We start from the raw sequence: 12,617 nt of genomic DNA on the forward strand, positions 1-12,617 counted from the left end.
TATTCCAACAACCCAAATATTCAAGTGATAAGCTACATATTCAACCAATCATGCATTTGCACAGCAAATATGACAAAGCCAAATTAAATGTAGCCTAGGCTAATAAGCCGAGGAAAATGACTAGGCCTAATTGTAGGCCTATAGTCTACTCAAGTTGCAACAGTGCTTAAACCATGGGTAAGTGGGGTATTGTAGTGAAATTAATCTTCTTTTTTTTTAATCTGTTTAAATAGTTTATTATTGTTATATCAGAGATAAGGACTTTGAGAATAATAGCCTATCCTAGGCCTACACTACACTACTCTTGTGCTGATAACGGATCAAACATTTGATCATTTCTGTTTCAGTTCTTAAAATATACTTTCATAATTAGGCTATTTTATATTTCAAAATCGCCGGACATTGTATAGGCTAGTGAGAGGCTGAGCATGCGTAGCTGAAATAGCGAGCGTTAGCTAGATATACTACACTGAGCTAACAGCTACCGGTCCTCCACTGCACAAACAAACGCTACAGTTCACATAGGCTATTGCAGCAGGTAAACTACGACAAGAAAACAAAATCCAATAACTGTCTCAATAAACCAGTGAACTAAGGACAAACGCCCTCGGTGCTGCTTACGTTCGTTGCTGCCTAGTGCTACTATCAGCGCGCTCCAAGCTTTCTCTCCCTCTCCGCGTTGTCTAGACGTCTCTCTCTCTCTCTCTCTTTCTCTCTCTCTCTCTCTCTCCCTCTCTCTCTCTCTCTCCCTCTCTCTCTCTCTCTCTCTCTCTCTCTCTTTCTCTCTCTCTCTCTCTCTCTCCCTCTCTCTCTCTCTCTCTCTCTCTCTCCCTCTCTCTCTCCCTCTCTCTCTCTCTCTCTCTCTCTTTCTCTCTCTCTCTCTCCCTCTCTCTCTCTCTCTTTCTCTCTCTCTCTCTCTCTCTCTCTCTCTCTCTCTCTTTCTCTCTCTCTCTCTCTCTCTCTCTCCTCTCTCTCTCTCTCTTTCTCTCTCTCTCTCTCTCTTTCTCTCTCTCTCTCTCTCCTCTCTCTCTCTCTCTCTCTCTCTTTCTCTCTCTCTCTCTCCCTCGTCGTGTCATGTCAACAAGCAGACAGAACGTGCGCGCACCGCTCGCTCATACAGTATTTGACTGTTCCCCCCCTCCCGAATATTTTTTTTTTACAATATTCGTACGAATTTACTATTCGGGAAAAAGCTACTATTTGTACTCATCCGAATACCGTTCGGGCACACCCCTACTGGCTACTGCATCAATAGCAGAGCAATACAGTAGGCTACCGTGCTCCTTCAATAGGTTATATACCACTTTATATTACAGTACGCATACTGTAGCTAGACAGCACTTTACAACACAGAACATTAGGCCTATATCTAGCTGTACAGAACCTTACAACATACAGCAGTAGACATTAACCCACTGTAGCTGTATACAAGTACTTTACAACACAGCACACCTATAGCTGTAGAACACTTTACAACAACCTAGCTACTGTAGGCCAAACTTCTAGCTAGAACAGTTCGGCCTTTAGTATACCGACAGTAGCAGCACAGTTGGCCTATATTTAGATAACACTTTAAAAAACAGCAAGCAAAATAATGTAAAATTATTATTAGTATCATTATTGTTAGTATTAAATCACTGATGAAGAGGTTCACCCAAGAACTCATATTACCCAGACACATCACAGCTAGTCCTGTAATCAACCAGTATCGCTCTCAACCTGGAAATAATTTCTAACCTGGTTAAACAAAGTTCTGAGAGAAATGTTCTGTATTCTGTCTTCAATTGGAGGTGTTTTTGTCAAAGACAGCAATACAGAATAATTGTAGAAAATTCCAACTCTAAATTCTATCCCTATTATGGACTTACTTGTTTTCTCTAAATTCGTGTGTCAAATCCAGAAGTCACTAGCTACTCTGATGAGGTGGAATCGGATCACTGACTATTTAAGTGTCTGCCCCTCGTGACGTCTACTATGACGTCATAAAAGCAAGAGGAGATGTAAAGTGACGAAACGCCCTCTAGTGGTCTTTAATAAAAAATATATTTTGAGCTGCATTGAGTAATTATTCACATCGTTTCTAAGACACTTACATTGAGTCATCGGTTATGGATTATGATTATATGTGTGCAGTTAAAGACAGAATAATAAAACGTTTTACAGCAGGTTTTGGAAACTGCAACTGACTACAGTTCCCATGATGCACAGACCCCGTGCTTCCTCGCTATGTAGATTCATCTGTCTTGTTCTGTATGTAACATTTTATAATACAGCCCGTGTCTTACAGTGTCTTGGCGAAATGTGAGTTTTTAACTGCATAGGACATTAAAATTCACTTTTCTGAGACCGCAGAAACCGATTTTAGGAAGGTAAAAACAGCATATGCGGTGCCCTCTGTTGGTATTAATGTACAAACATGTAAACTGCGAGAATTTCATCATAATGTTGATTTGAATGTGTAGGCTAAGTGTTTGAAAGTGTGTAATAAAGTAGTAGCTATGTGTTACAATATGTTTAATAGCAGTTAGATTAGCAAGGTAGTTATTCACAGTGATAGCTAGCGGATTAGTAACGTAGCCGTCAGGCTAGTCTAGATGTTATTTTAAGATCCTACAACATTTATTTTAATAAAAAGCAAAGCTCACCTTGAGGAATGCTCCTGTATACTCGAACCCTGATTATTGGATGTTTGTATGGCACTATATTTTGTAATGTATGAACGAAATATGAGTCAGTTTACTTATAGCCTAATTAGCCTTGTTTATTGTGTCATTAAATTAGTCAGCGCGTGCATAGTTTTGGCGGTCACCCATGTAGTTCTCAACGGTGTTATAATTGTGTAGTCTGCTTTTCATGTAGCAGTAACAGTTTAGTCTTACTTTACATTAATAAGGGGACAATACTCAACATATACAAATAGGTATACTAGTTGCATGTAAACAACATGAATAGTGTTTGTAGGGAAATGTGAGTTTGGGGTTCTATAGAATAGGAATAGTGAGTTTATTTGTAATTATTACCTAGCTGACAGCCCAGGGTGAGAGGTTAATGTTTTTGGTAGCATAAGTTTATTGGTTGCTTTATTAGTTGGTTGTTAGCAGTTTTGATTGGCACACAGCTCTCGACCTAACAAATGCAGCATTACCAAACATGTCCTGCACGCATTCTAGTTTGGATATATATTTATATTTTAGAAAAAGTATTCATAAGCTATATCCATTAGAAAAAGCATTTCTATAGAGAGAAGAAAGACAGAATTAAGACAGACCCATACTGGAGTGAGCCTATTGCTTAATCAAACTGATTCGTCTGAGAGCAGCTGTTGTGAAAGATACTGACAGCATCGTCTACCTTTTCTGTCCATCTTAAATAGACCTGCTACACCCAACCCTGTGCCTGGGAAGTGTAACACATGCAAAATCAATCTACTATCTGCTTGTCGTGCATGCCAGTTTCAAATTGAGCTAAATAGTCGCTTTCTAATCTAATAAACAGATGCTGGTCTGGTATTACAGCATCCCCTCCCCTTGCCCCTACTACGACAAGTTAGCACCGCTATTAGCTACTATTCCTCCCTCACGTCTATTTTGACTGGGTGAGTGTAACAGAGACTGTGTGTGTCTTGTGTCCGACTGTGTGTATCGTGTTTGTTTGAAGCCAGGTGTCCATCGCTGTCCGCTAGAGGGACACAGCAGACCAGTGGCCCACACAAGCTTCACACCCCTGGAGGGATCAGGTACTGTGTTCTCTGTCTGCACACACACACACACACACACACACACTCACACACACACACACACACACACACTCACACACACACACACACACACACACACACACACACACACACACACACACACACACACACACACTAACTAATCTGGTAACAAAGATTCTGAATTATAAGTCCTATTCTCATTACAGCGCCCCCTAAAGGAAAAGTGTGTTACAGAGCTATAAGCACTCCACATGTTGAACACGCTCACCAGAATCACTACTAGTTACTATTTCTACATGCTGGCAGCTTGAGTCCTTGCTCTCAATGTAGATACCTCAGCACGCATGCAGGTAACGTGGCATCAGCAGTAGAAATGTGGGCTGTTTTCCTACTCAACCCTCAACTCATAGAAATGAGGAATGTATCTATCCCAACTCCCACGTCCTGGTATCTCCTTGCCTTCTGTACATGTACTGGTGTAACAGAGTTGAATTGGTTAACTCACTTCTCAGTTTAAATACCGCCCACCAGTGGCATCAAACCGCTAGCTTTTCGGAGGTGTGTTTAGTAGCGGTGTTTACAAGAAGTGGTCACGTGAGTGTCGTAAATGAGGACCCAAGTTTGAACCCAGTGTGGGCAAAGTGCTGGTGGAAGCTATACTGACGAGCGACACAATCTGAAATCAGCAACACTGGGAATATTCATGTATCCATTTATATTTCATCAGCACATTTGTGTCGGCCTCCGCTGCTGCTCTCTGCATGCGTTTCCAGTGCTGCTGTGCATCTGTCACCCTCAAATGTACCCAGGGATCCCATTGTCAAGTTCAAGTTCAAATCAAGTTCAGCTACAGGCTTATCCCACCCAGGTGCAATACGGAGCGGTTCAGACGTTCCTTTATGGCAGCGGCCATCAGGCTCTTTAACAGTGCCTGAGTGTTGTAGAGGTGTGCATGTGTGCTATATCTATCTATCTATCTATCTATCTATCTATCTATCTATCTATCTATCTATCTATCTATCTATCTATCTATCTATCTACAGTATCAGTCTATCTATCCATCTATCTGTCTGTCTGTCTGTCTGTCTGTCTATCTATCTATCTATCTATCTATCTATCTATCTATCTATCTATCTATCTATCTATCTATCTATCTATCTATCTATCTACAGTATCAATCTATCTAGCTACCTACCCACCCTCTCTCCCTCTGTCTGTCTGTCTGTCTGTCTGTCTGTCTGTCTGTCTGTCTGTCTGTCTGTCTGTCTGTCTGTCTGTCTGTCTATCTATCTACCTAGGTTCAATTTATTTGCCATTTACATACATACTGAGACATATATGACTGTCTAACGGCAAAATAATTCTAGAGTAGCTGATTTTAGTAGCTGAATTTACACAGAAAAAACAATTACAATTTATAAAATCCTATCAACTTGGCTTGATCCTCACAAGATGTCAGTAAAGAATAGGCTCTTTGCACAAGCTCCACTACTTCCTGAAATTCTACAGGCATATTTATTTCCTGTCCTATACCATTGGATGGAAGTGATTAATCAGGTGTGATCAGGTGTGCCTGATAAATCACTTCCATCCAATAGTATAGGACAGGAAATAAGGATGCCTGTAGAATTTCAGGAAGTAGTGGAGCTTGTGCAAAGAGCTTATTTGACCAGTAGAGGGCAGGATAGGCTCCATCAAACATGCGCCATTCTGCTCCACTCACCACTGTACACCTGCACATGGCACATGCATGTCTAGCCCTGACTGATACACTGTGATGTGTCTGGATAAGTTGTCACTTCTGTCATTAAAACATGAATATATACCAGAGATCAGCAACCTATCAAAAGAAACATTTTTGGACAAAAAAATAATAAAAATTCTGATGGGAGCAGTGAAACATTTGAGCCTTATAATGAAGGCAGTGTTTCCTGTAGATGCATTTCTTTCGTGGTAGCACCCAGGAGGGACACATTAGAGGGAGAAGGGGGTTGTTGAGCATCACACACTTAATTTCCTTCGTTATGATGAATTTTTATTAGACATGGGGTTTGGACTGGCACAAAGGCAAGGCAAGTTTATTTGAACCCAAACGTCCTCCTCGCATGCACACACACAGAGCCACAAAATGCATTCATGGGCGGAGGTCTGTGCTCTCTGAGCACCATTTCTCGTTTTATTATTCGTCTTAAATTACATTTACTCCATAGTCCAACTTCTTAAAACACTTTCCACAAGAAATATTTATGAAATTATGAGATGAAGCTATAGCACCACTAGAGGGCACCATCCTCAATCATCCATCTGTCCTCAGGTCCAGGAGGTGTTGATGATAATCTCCATCATCATCGCCCTGAAGAGTCTGCTGGAACAGAAGCGCTCTCCAGTCCTGAAGGACCTCATGATGGTAGATGGTAAATGGACTGCACTTATATTGCGCTTTTATCCTCTCATTCACCCATCCACACACCCAGGGGTGAAAATTAACTTTTTGGCTCACGGTGAGTCACCTGCCAAGGGGACTATAGATGAAAAAATCTACCGTCCGATTTACCGATTTTAAAATGAGGTCAAGGAGTTCTTTGCATGATGAGCTGCTGGCCATGGAGCTGGAATACAACCTGAAGATGTTCGAGAAGCAGATGGAGAACAAGGTGGCCGACTGCAGCCTGGCCAAGTTAAACGGTTTGTCTGTATATATAGACATACTGTAGGCTGTTTTTTATTGATCATAATGTCCATTTGTCTATCTTTATAATGGATGCTTTTTTGTCTTTGTAAACAAAGTAACAAAGTGTAACAAAAACAAATGTGATGTGCTGTATTTTGTGAAAATTGTTTGCAAATATTTTTTTTTACACATATGTTATGCACTCAATGTATTGTCACATTTTCTGTTTATTTTCTTCTTTTATTATTAAATAATAACATTAATACCTGTGGCTACCAGTAGGGGTCGTATGTGTTGTTTGTCTTGTGGACTGTTCTCATTCGTGTGCAGCCGTTGTGAAAGACAACTGAAAGCCTTGTTTTTGTGCGTGGCTGTAAGCCAGCGCACCAATGATAGCAAATGTCCAGTTGTCACTCCCTCCCTCCCTAGCTTCCTCCCTGGGTTCCTCCGTCGTGTTGTTGACCCGCAGTTCTATGTTGCTACCACAAGAGGCAGTGGTCCCAGAACCTGCAGTTCTATGTTGCACCACAAGAGGCAGATAGACTGCATTTACCACTTTCAGCCACGGGAGGGCAGCAACAGGCTTAGATAGACGTTCCTTGTTCAGTTTCAGCAATAGAGGCAGATAGACTGCATTTACCGTTTTCGGCCACGAGAGGGCAACAGGCTTAGATAGAGGTTACCTGGTGGTGCTATGTCAGTTATTGAATTTATGTGCAGTAATTGAACATCTGAAATACTCCTGTTTTTAAATTATACCTACAGTATAGGTGTCTCAGTAATTACCCATTATATATTAGGCTATACTTGCATGTATTTACCAGGTAAATGTTTAGTAATTGTGGAATATGAAAGGAAGGGTTACCAAAAAAATGTTCAGTCAGTTAATTTAGCAATAGAAATCCATAAGCCTAGGGCCAATGGGCCTAGGATATAGACAATAAACTACCGGTGGAATGGTGGTGGAGCATCCATCGGGGACCCGCTGTAGGTCCACTAGCATTGTGTTATCTGGGTTTATCCCTTACCTTTGTCCAGAAACAGAAGTTGAACCAATTGCAGCAAAATAGCTAACGTTACAGGAATCATCAGTGTAACTGCTTTAGCCACTGACCGCTACCATTAATGTTATGTAAGCTGCTGATAGTTGTTGTGAGCTCATGAGCTATCCCACCTTCTGAATCCTATTTATGGGATTTGATGCATGTTGGGCCACATATTTCTTGAAAACAATCTTTATTTGCAACTCATATTACAATGAAAATTAACCACAATCAATTTTCAGCTAAGTCTGGTTATGTTAAAGCAAGAAAATAATAAGGAATAAGGCAATCAAAGTGATGACATTACTCATGAGCTCTCAGACTTGGCGAGCAGGTGCACCTGGCAGTGCTGCAGGAAGGCGTCCAGGAAGGGGGCAGGGCCCACAGTGGTGCAGCCTCTGCCGCTTGGCCCCCGGGTTCTTGGAGACAATGTCCATGTCCGGGCTGCAGACGCTGCAGACCACTACGGCGGGAACACCTCCGCGCACAGGAACTCACCCTTCTCCTCCTGTCTCCTTTCTGGGCCTCCCGGGCCCCTGGCCTCACCGCCTTCTCTGCCAGCTTGGCGGGCCCACTGGGGACCTTCTCCACCCCTGATGACACCACCCCCGCCGCCTGGCACTGACTCTGGGCGTTGTGCAGCTTGGTGTGGGCCAGGAGGGACAGGTGGTGCAGAAAGAACTTGCCGCAGACCTGGTGGCAGACCAAAATGCCTCTGGACGCAATTGGAGAAACCTACAAACAATCACGAGCAACGAAAGGTGGGTTAGTCGTCGTATCGTCGTATCAAGTAGGTACAGTCGTTGTATCAAACCCGACCCATGTTAGATAAACAGTTGTGATTGGCGTGCCTGACCTGGCAGGGGTACGTCTCGCCCTTTAGGCGCTTGTTGATCAGCGGCCGGGTGCCATCGCCCCGACGGATGTCCTTCTCCTGGCTGTGCTTCTTCTTGCGGTGCAGGTAGAGCTTGGCCGTGCTCGGGAACTCCATGTCGCAGGAGCCGTACGCCAGAACCTTCTGCTTGGTGTCGCCATTGTTCGTCAGAGGCGGCCTTCCTCCTCCTCTTCCTCCTCCTTGTCTGACTTCAGCGGGCCTAGTCCTCTTTTCCAGGAGCCACTCCTTGACGTGGTAGGTCCTCTGGTGGCTGTTGAGGCCCGCAGGAGAGTGGAAGTTCTTACCGTAGTACGAGCATGGGTACGGTGCAGCAGGCGGGGGTCGGGGCCGTCTGTGGTGGCGTCGGGGCTGTTGGAGGCATCCGAGGCGGGGGACCACACGGCCTCAAAGCCGGGAGTGGGCGAGTCGAGAGCAAGAGGGCTATTGTCATTGTCAGGGTTTTACAGATCACTGCAGCTGGACTGCTGGTGGCGGAGCAGCACCTGCTTCTGGCTGAATGTCCGTCGGCAGGGGGCACAGGCGACATCGGCGACTTGTCGCGGGGGCCCTCGGGGTTGGAAGTTGGCCACCGCTTCCGTCGCTCCCACGCTGCCGAGACACGGATCAGCACAGTTCGCAAGGGGGGCGTCGTCATCCTCATCATCGTCGTCACGGAGATCGTCGTGGAGATGGCAGTGCAGCTGCAGGGAGGAGAGCAGGAAGAAGGCATTGCAACCGGCCGCACACTGGTGGGGGGGCGAAGTGTCCAGAGCTGCTAAGTTTATTTTTGAATTTCAAGGGGCGTTATCAATGGTGGCAGACCAAAATGCCCTGGATGCAATTGGATAGACCTACAAACAATCACGAGCATCGAAAAGTGGGTTAGTCGTCATATCATTGTATCAAGTAGGTACAGTTGTGTACCTACATTAGAGGACTCACATTAGAGTTGTGATTGGCCATCCAATGAGTTTTCTCCAGAGGGTGGCTGGGGTCTCCCTGAGAGATCGGGTGAGAAGTTCAGTCATCCAGGAGAGACTCGGAGTAGAGCCGCTGCTCCTTTGCATCGAAAGGAGCCATTTGAGGTGGTTCTGGCATCTAGTGAGGATGCCTCCTGGGCTGGGAGGAGGCCGCTGGGTAGACCCAGGACCAGGTGGCGGGACTACATCTCCGTACTGGCCTGTGAGCGGCTAAAGATTTCCCAGACAGAGCTGGTTGATGCTGCTAGGGAAAGGGATGTCTGGGGCCCCCTGCTGGAGCTGCTGCCTCCGCGACCTGACCCCGGATAAGCGGATGACAATGGATGGTGTAGGTGGAGTTCAGCAGGTTGGAGAACAGGCCGTGGTCACAGTGGTGTGGAGAGTTCAGCATGTTGGAGAACTTGCTGTTGTCAGGGTGGTGTAGAGAGTTCAGCAGGCTGAAGAACAGGCCGTCATTGTGGTGCCGTGGAGAGTTCAGCATGTTGGAGAACAGTCTGTGGTCGGGGTGGGTGAGATCTCTGCAACCTGAATGAAAATTTTATTTTTTAGCTTGAAATTGGGTACCGGTGCAACAAATGTGTATTTTATAAGAAAAGCATGACATTTCTAGTTAGTATATCCTATACCATTATTTACCAGATGTGGAGTTCAGCAGGTTGGAGAACAGGCCGTGGTCAAGGTGGTGTGGAGAGTTCAGCATGTTGGAGAACAGGCCCTCATTGGGTTGGTGTAGAGAGTTCAGCATGTTGGAGAACAGGCCCTCATTGGGTTGGTGTAGAGAGTTCAGCAGGTTGGAGAACAGGCTGTGGTCAGGGTGGGTGAGATCTCTGCAACCTGAATGAAAAATTTATTTTTTAGCTTCAAATTGGGTACCGGTGCAACAAATGTGTATTTTATAAGTAAAGCATGAAATTTCTAGTTAGTATATCCTATACCATCATTTACCAGATGTGGAGTTCTGCAGGTAGGAGAACAGGCCGTGGTCACAGTGGTGTTGAGAGTTCAGCCGGTTGGAGAACAGGCCGTCATTGGGGCAGTGTGGAAAGTTCAGCTCGTTGGAGAACAGGCTGTCATTGGGGAGGTGTGGAGAGTTCAGCATGATGGAGAACAGGCCATGGTTGGGATGCTGTGGAGAGTTCAGCTGGTTGGAGAACAGGCCGCCATTGCGGCATTGTGGAGAGATGAGAGGTTGGAGAACAGGCCGTGGTCGTGGTGGTGTAGATTGTTTAGCAGTTTGGAGAACAGGCCATCATTGGGATGGTGTGGGGAGCTCAGCAAGTTGGAGAACAGGCTGTAGTTTGGGTAGTGTGGAGAGTTCAGCAGGTTGGAGAACAGGCCTTGGTTGGGGTGATGTGTAGAGTTCAGCAGGTTGGAGAAAAGGTCATCATTGGGGTGGTGTGGAGAGTTCAGCAGGTTGGAGAACTTGCCCTATTCAGGGTGGTGTGGAGAGTTCAGCAGGTTGGAGCACAGGCCGTAGTTGAGGTGGTGTGGAGAGTTCAACAGGTTGGAGAACAGGCAGTGGTTGGGGTGATGTGGAGAGTTCAGCAGGTTTGAGAACAGGTCGTATTGGGTTGGTGTGGAGAGTTCAGCAGGTTGAGAACAGGCCATGGTTGAGGTGCTGTGGAGAGTTCAGTAGGTTGGAGAACAGGCCGTAGTCAGGATGATTTGGAGAGATAAGCAGATTGGCGAACTTGCGGTGTTCAGGGTGGTGTGGAGAGTTCAGCAGGTTGGAGAACAGGCCGTCACTGTGGTGCCGTGGAGAGTTCAGCATGTTGGAGAACAGGCTGTCATTGGGGTGGTGTGGAGAATTAAGCAGGTTGGAAAACAGGCCGTGGTTGGGATGCTGTGGAGAGTTCATCAGGTTGGAGGACAGGCTGTGGTCAGGTTGGTGTGGTGAATTCAGCAGGTTGGAGAACAGGCCATGGTCACGATGGTGTGAAGAGTTCAACAGGTTGGAGAACTTGCTGTGTTCAGGGTGGTGTGGAGAGTTCAGCAGGTTGGAGCACAGGCAATTATTGGGGTGGTATGAAGATTTCAGCAGGTTGGAGAACAGGCCATCATTGGGGTGGTGTGGAGAGCTCAGCAAGTTGGAGAACAGGTCGTAGTTGGGGTGGTGTGGAGATTTCAGCAGGTTGGAGAACAGGCAGTGGTTGGGGTGATGTGTAGAGTTCAGCAGGTTGGAGAACAGGTCATATTGGATTGGTGTGGATAGTTCAGCAGATTGGAGAATAGGCTGTGGTCGGGATCTCTGCTGATGCTGAGACCATTGTGCAGGCAGTGTTTTTGAAAAATGTATTTTTTTGACTTGAAATTGGGTACCAGTGAAACAATTGTGCATGTTATAAGAAATTGCATGACATTTCTAGTTAGAATGGCCTATACCATAATTTTATCAGATGTGGAGGAAAGCCACCTGACCCCTGAGGACCGTGAGAGGTAAAATCCAAGATGGCCGCTAGTGCCTTGGGTCTAATTTTCAAACACGCTCAATTTTGGAACCAGTGTAGAAAAACATATAAGGTGTCATATCCAACTAAATTGGGGATGTACAGTATACATTCTTTTGAGCCTGCCAGAACCCAAGGATCAAGGTCAAGGTCAAATTAACGTAGCAAGTGTTTTAATGTTCTGCTCGAGTACTACCTGGGCTGGAGTAATGTTCTCTAGTTCCAGACTTCTGTGTGGATAGCTGTTTCAAGACATCATTCATGCCGTACTATTCACTTGTTGGTTTGTACATCAGCACCACAAATCTCTCCAGCAGTAACTGATTGTTCATGGACCTCGCTTGGTGTGAAAACCACAACAGGCCTATGCTCTATGTAAGCACAACTAGCGAGTTCATCAAGACAGATTGATGAAAGCAACCGTTTCGCGGCAGAAAATAGATTTTTAGAAACTGCATTCTAAGTGCTCCGACCAACGCCATTACATGGATATACTGGCTCGCGCTGGATTTTAAATTTCTTCTACATGCCTCCGAACTACGCCAAAGTGATCTCGGTGAGTCAAACGTCTTATAATATGTCGTAAATAAGGTCCAGGTTGTCAAAAACGAGCATTGTCCTTTAAATTGGAAAAAATATGGATGGTAGTGAACGGTGGATGACAAATAATTTTTTGATCCCGTTTTAATTGTGCCATGACCACAACATGTGTTTGTCAATTTAAAACATAAATTTTACTGATCTCTGTTAACTCGCAAGTTAGCTAATATTAGCTAGCTGACATTAACCAAAACCTTGTGTGGGATATTTTGATTCTGAGATATGACTGCTAATTAGGTGTTTGGTTGTGGCTGCATTCTTTTTAGATAATCACCGGCTGGCCA

Source organism: Borostomias antarcticus (assembly GCF_949987555.1).
Source record: "Borostomias antarcticus genome assembly, contig: scaffold_62, whole genome shotgun sequence".
NCBI classification, from domain to species: Eukaryota; Metazoa; Chordata; class Actinopteri; order Stomiiformes; family Stomiidae; genus Borostomias; species Borostomias antarcticus.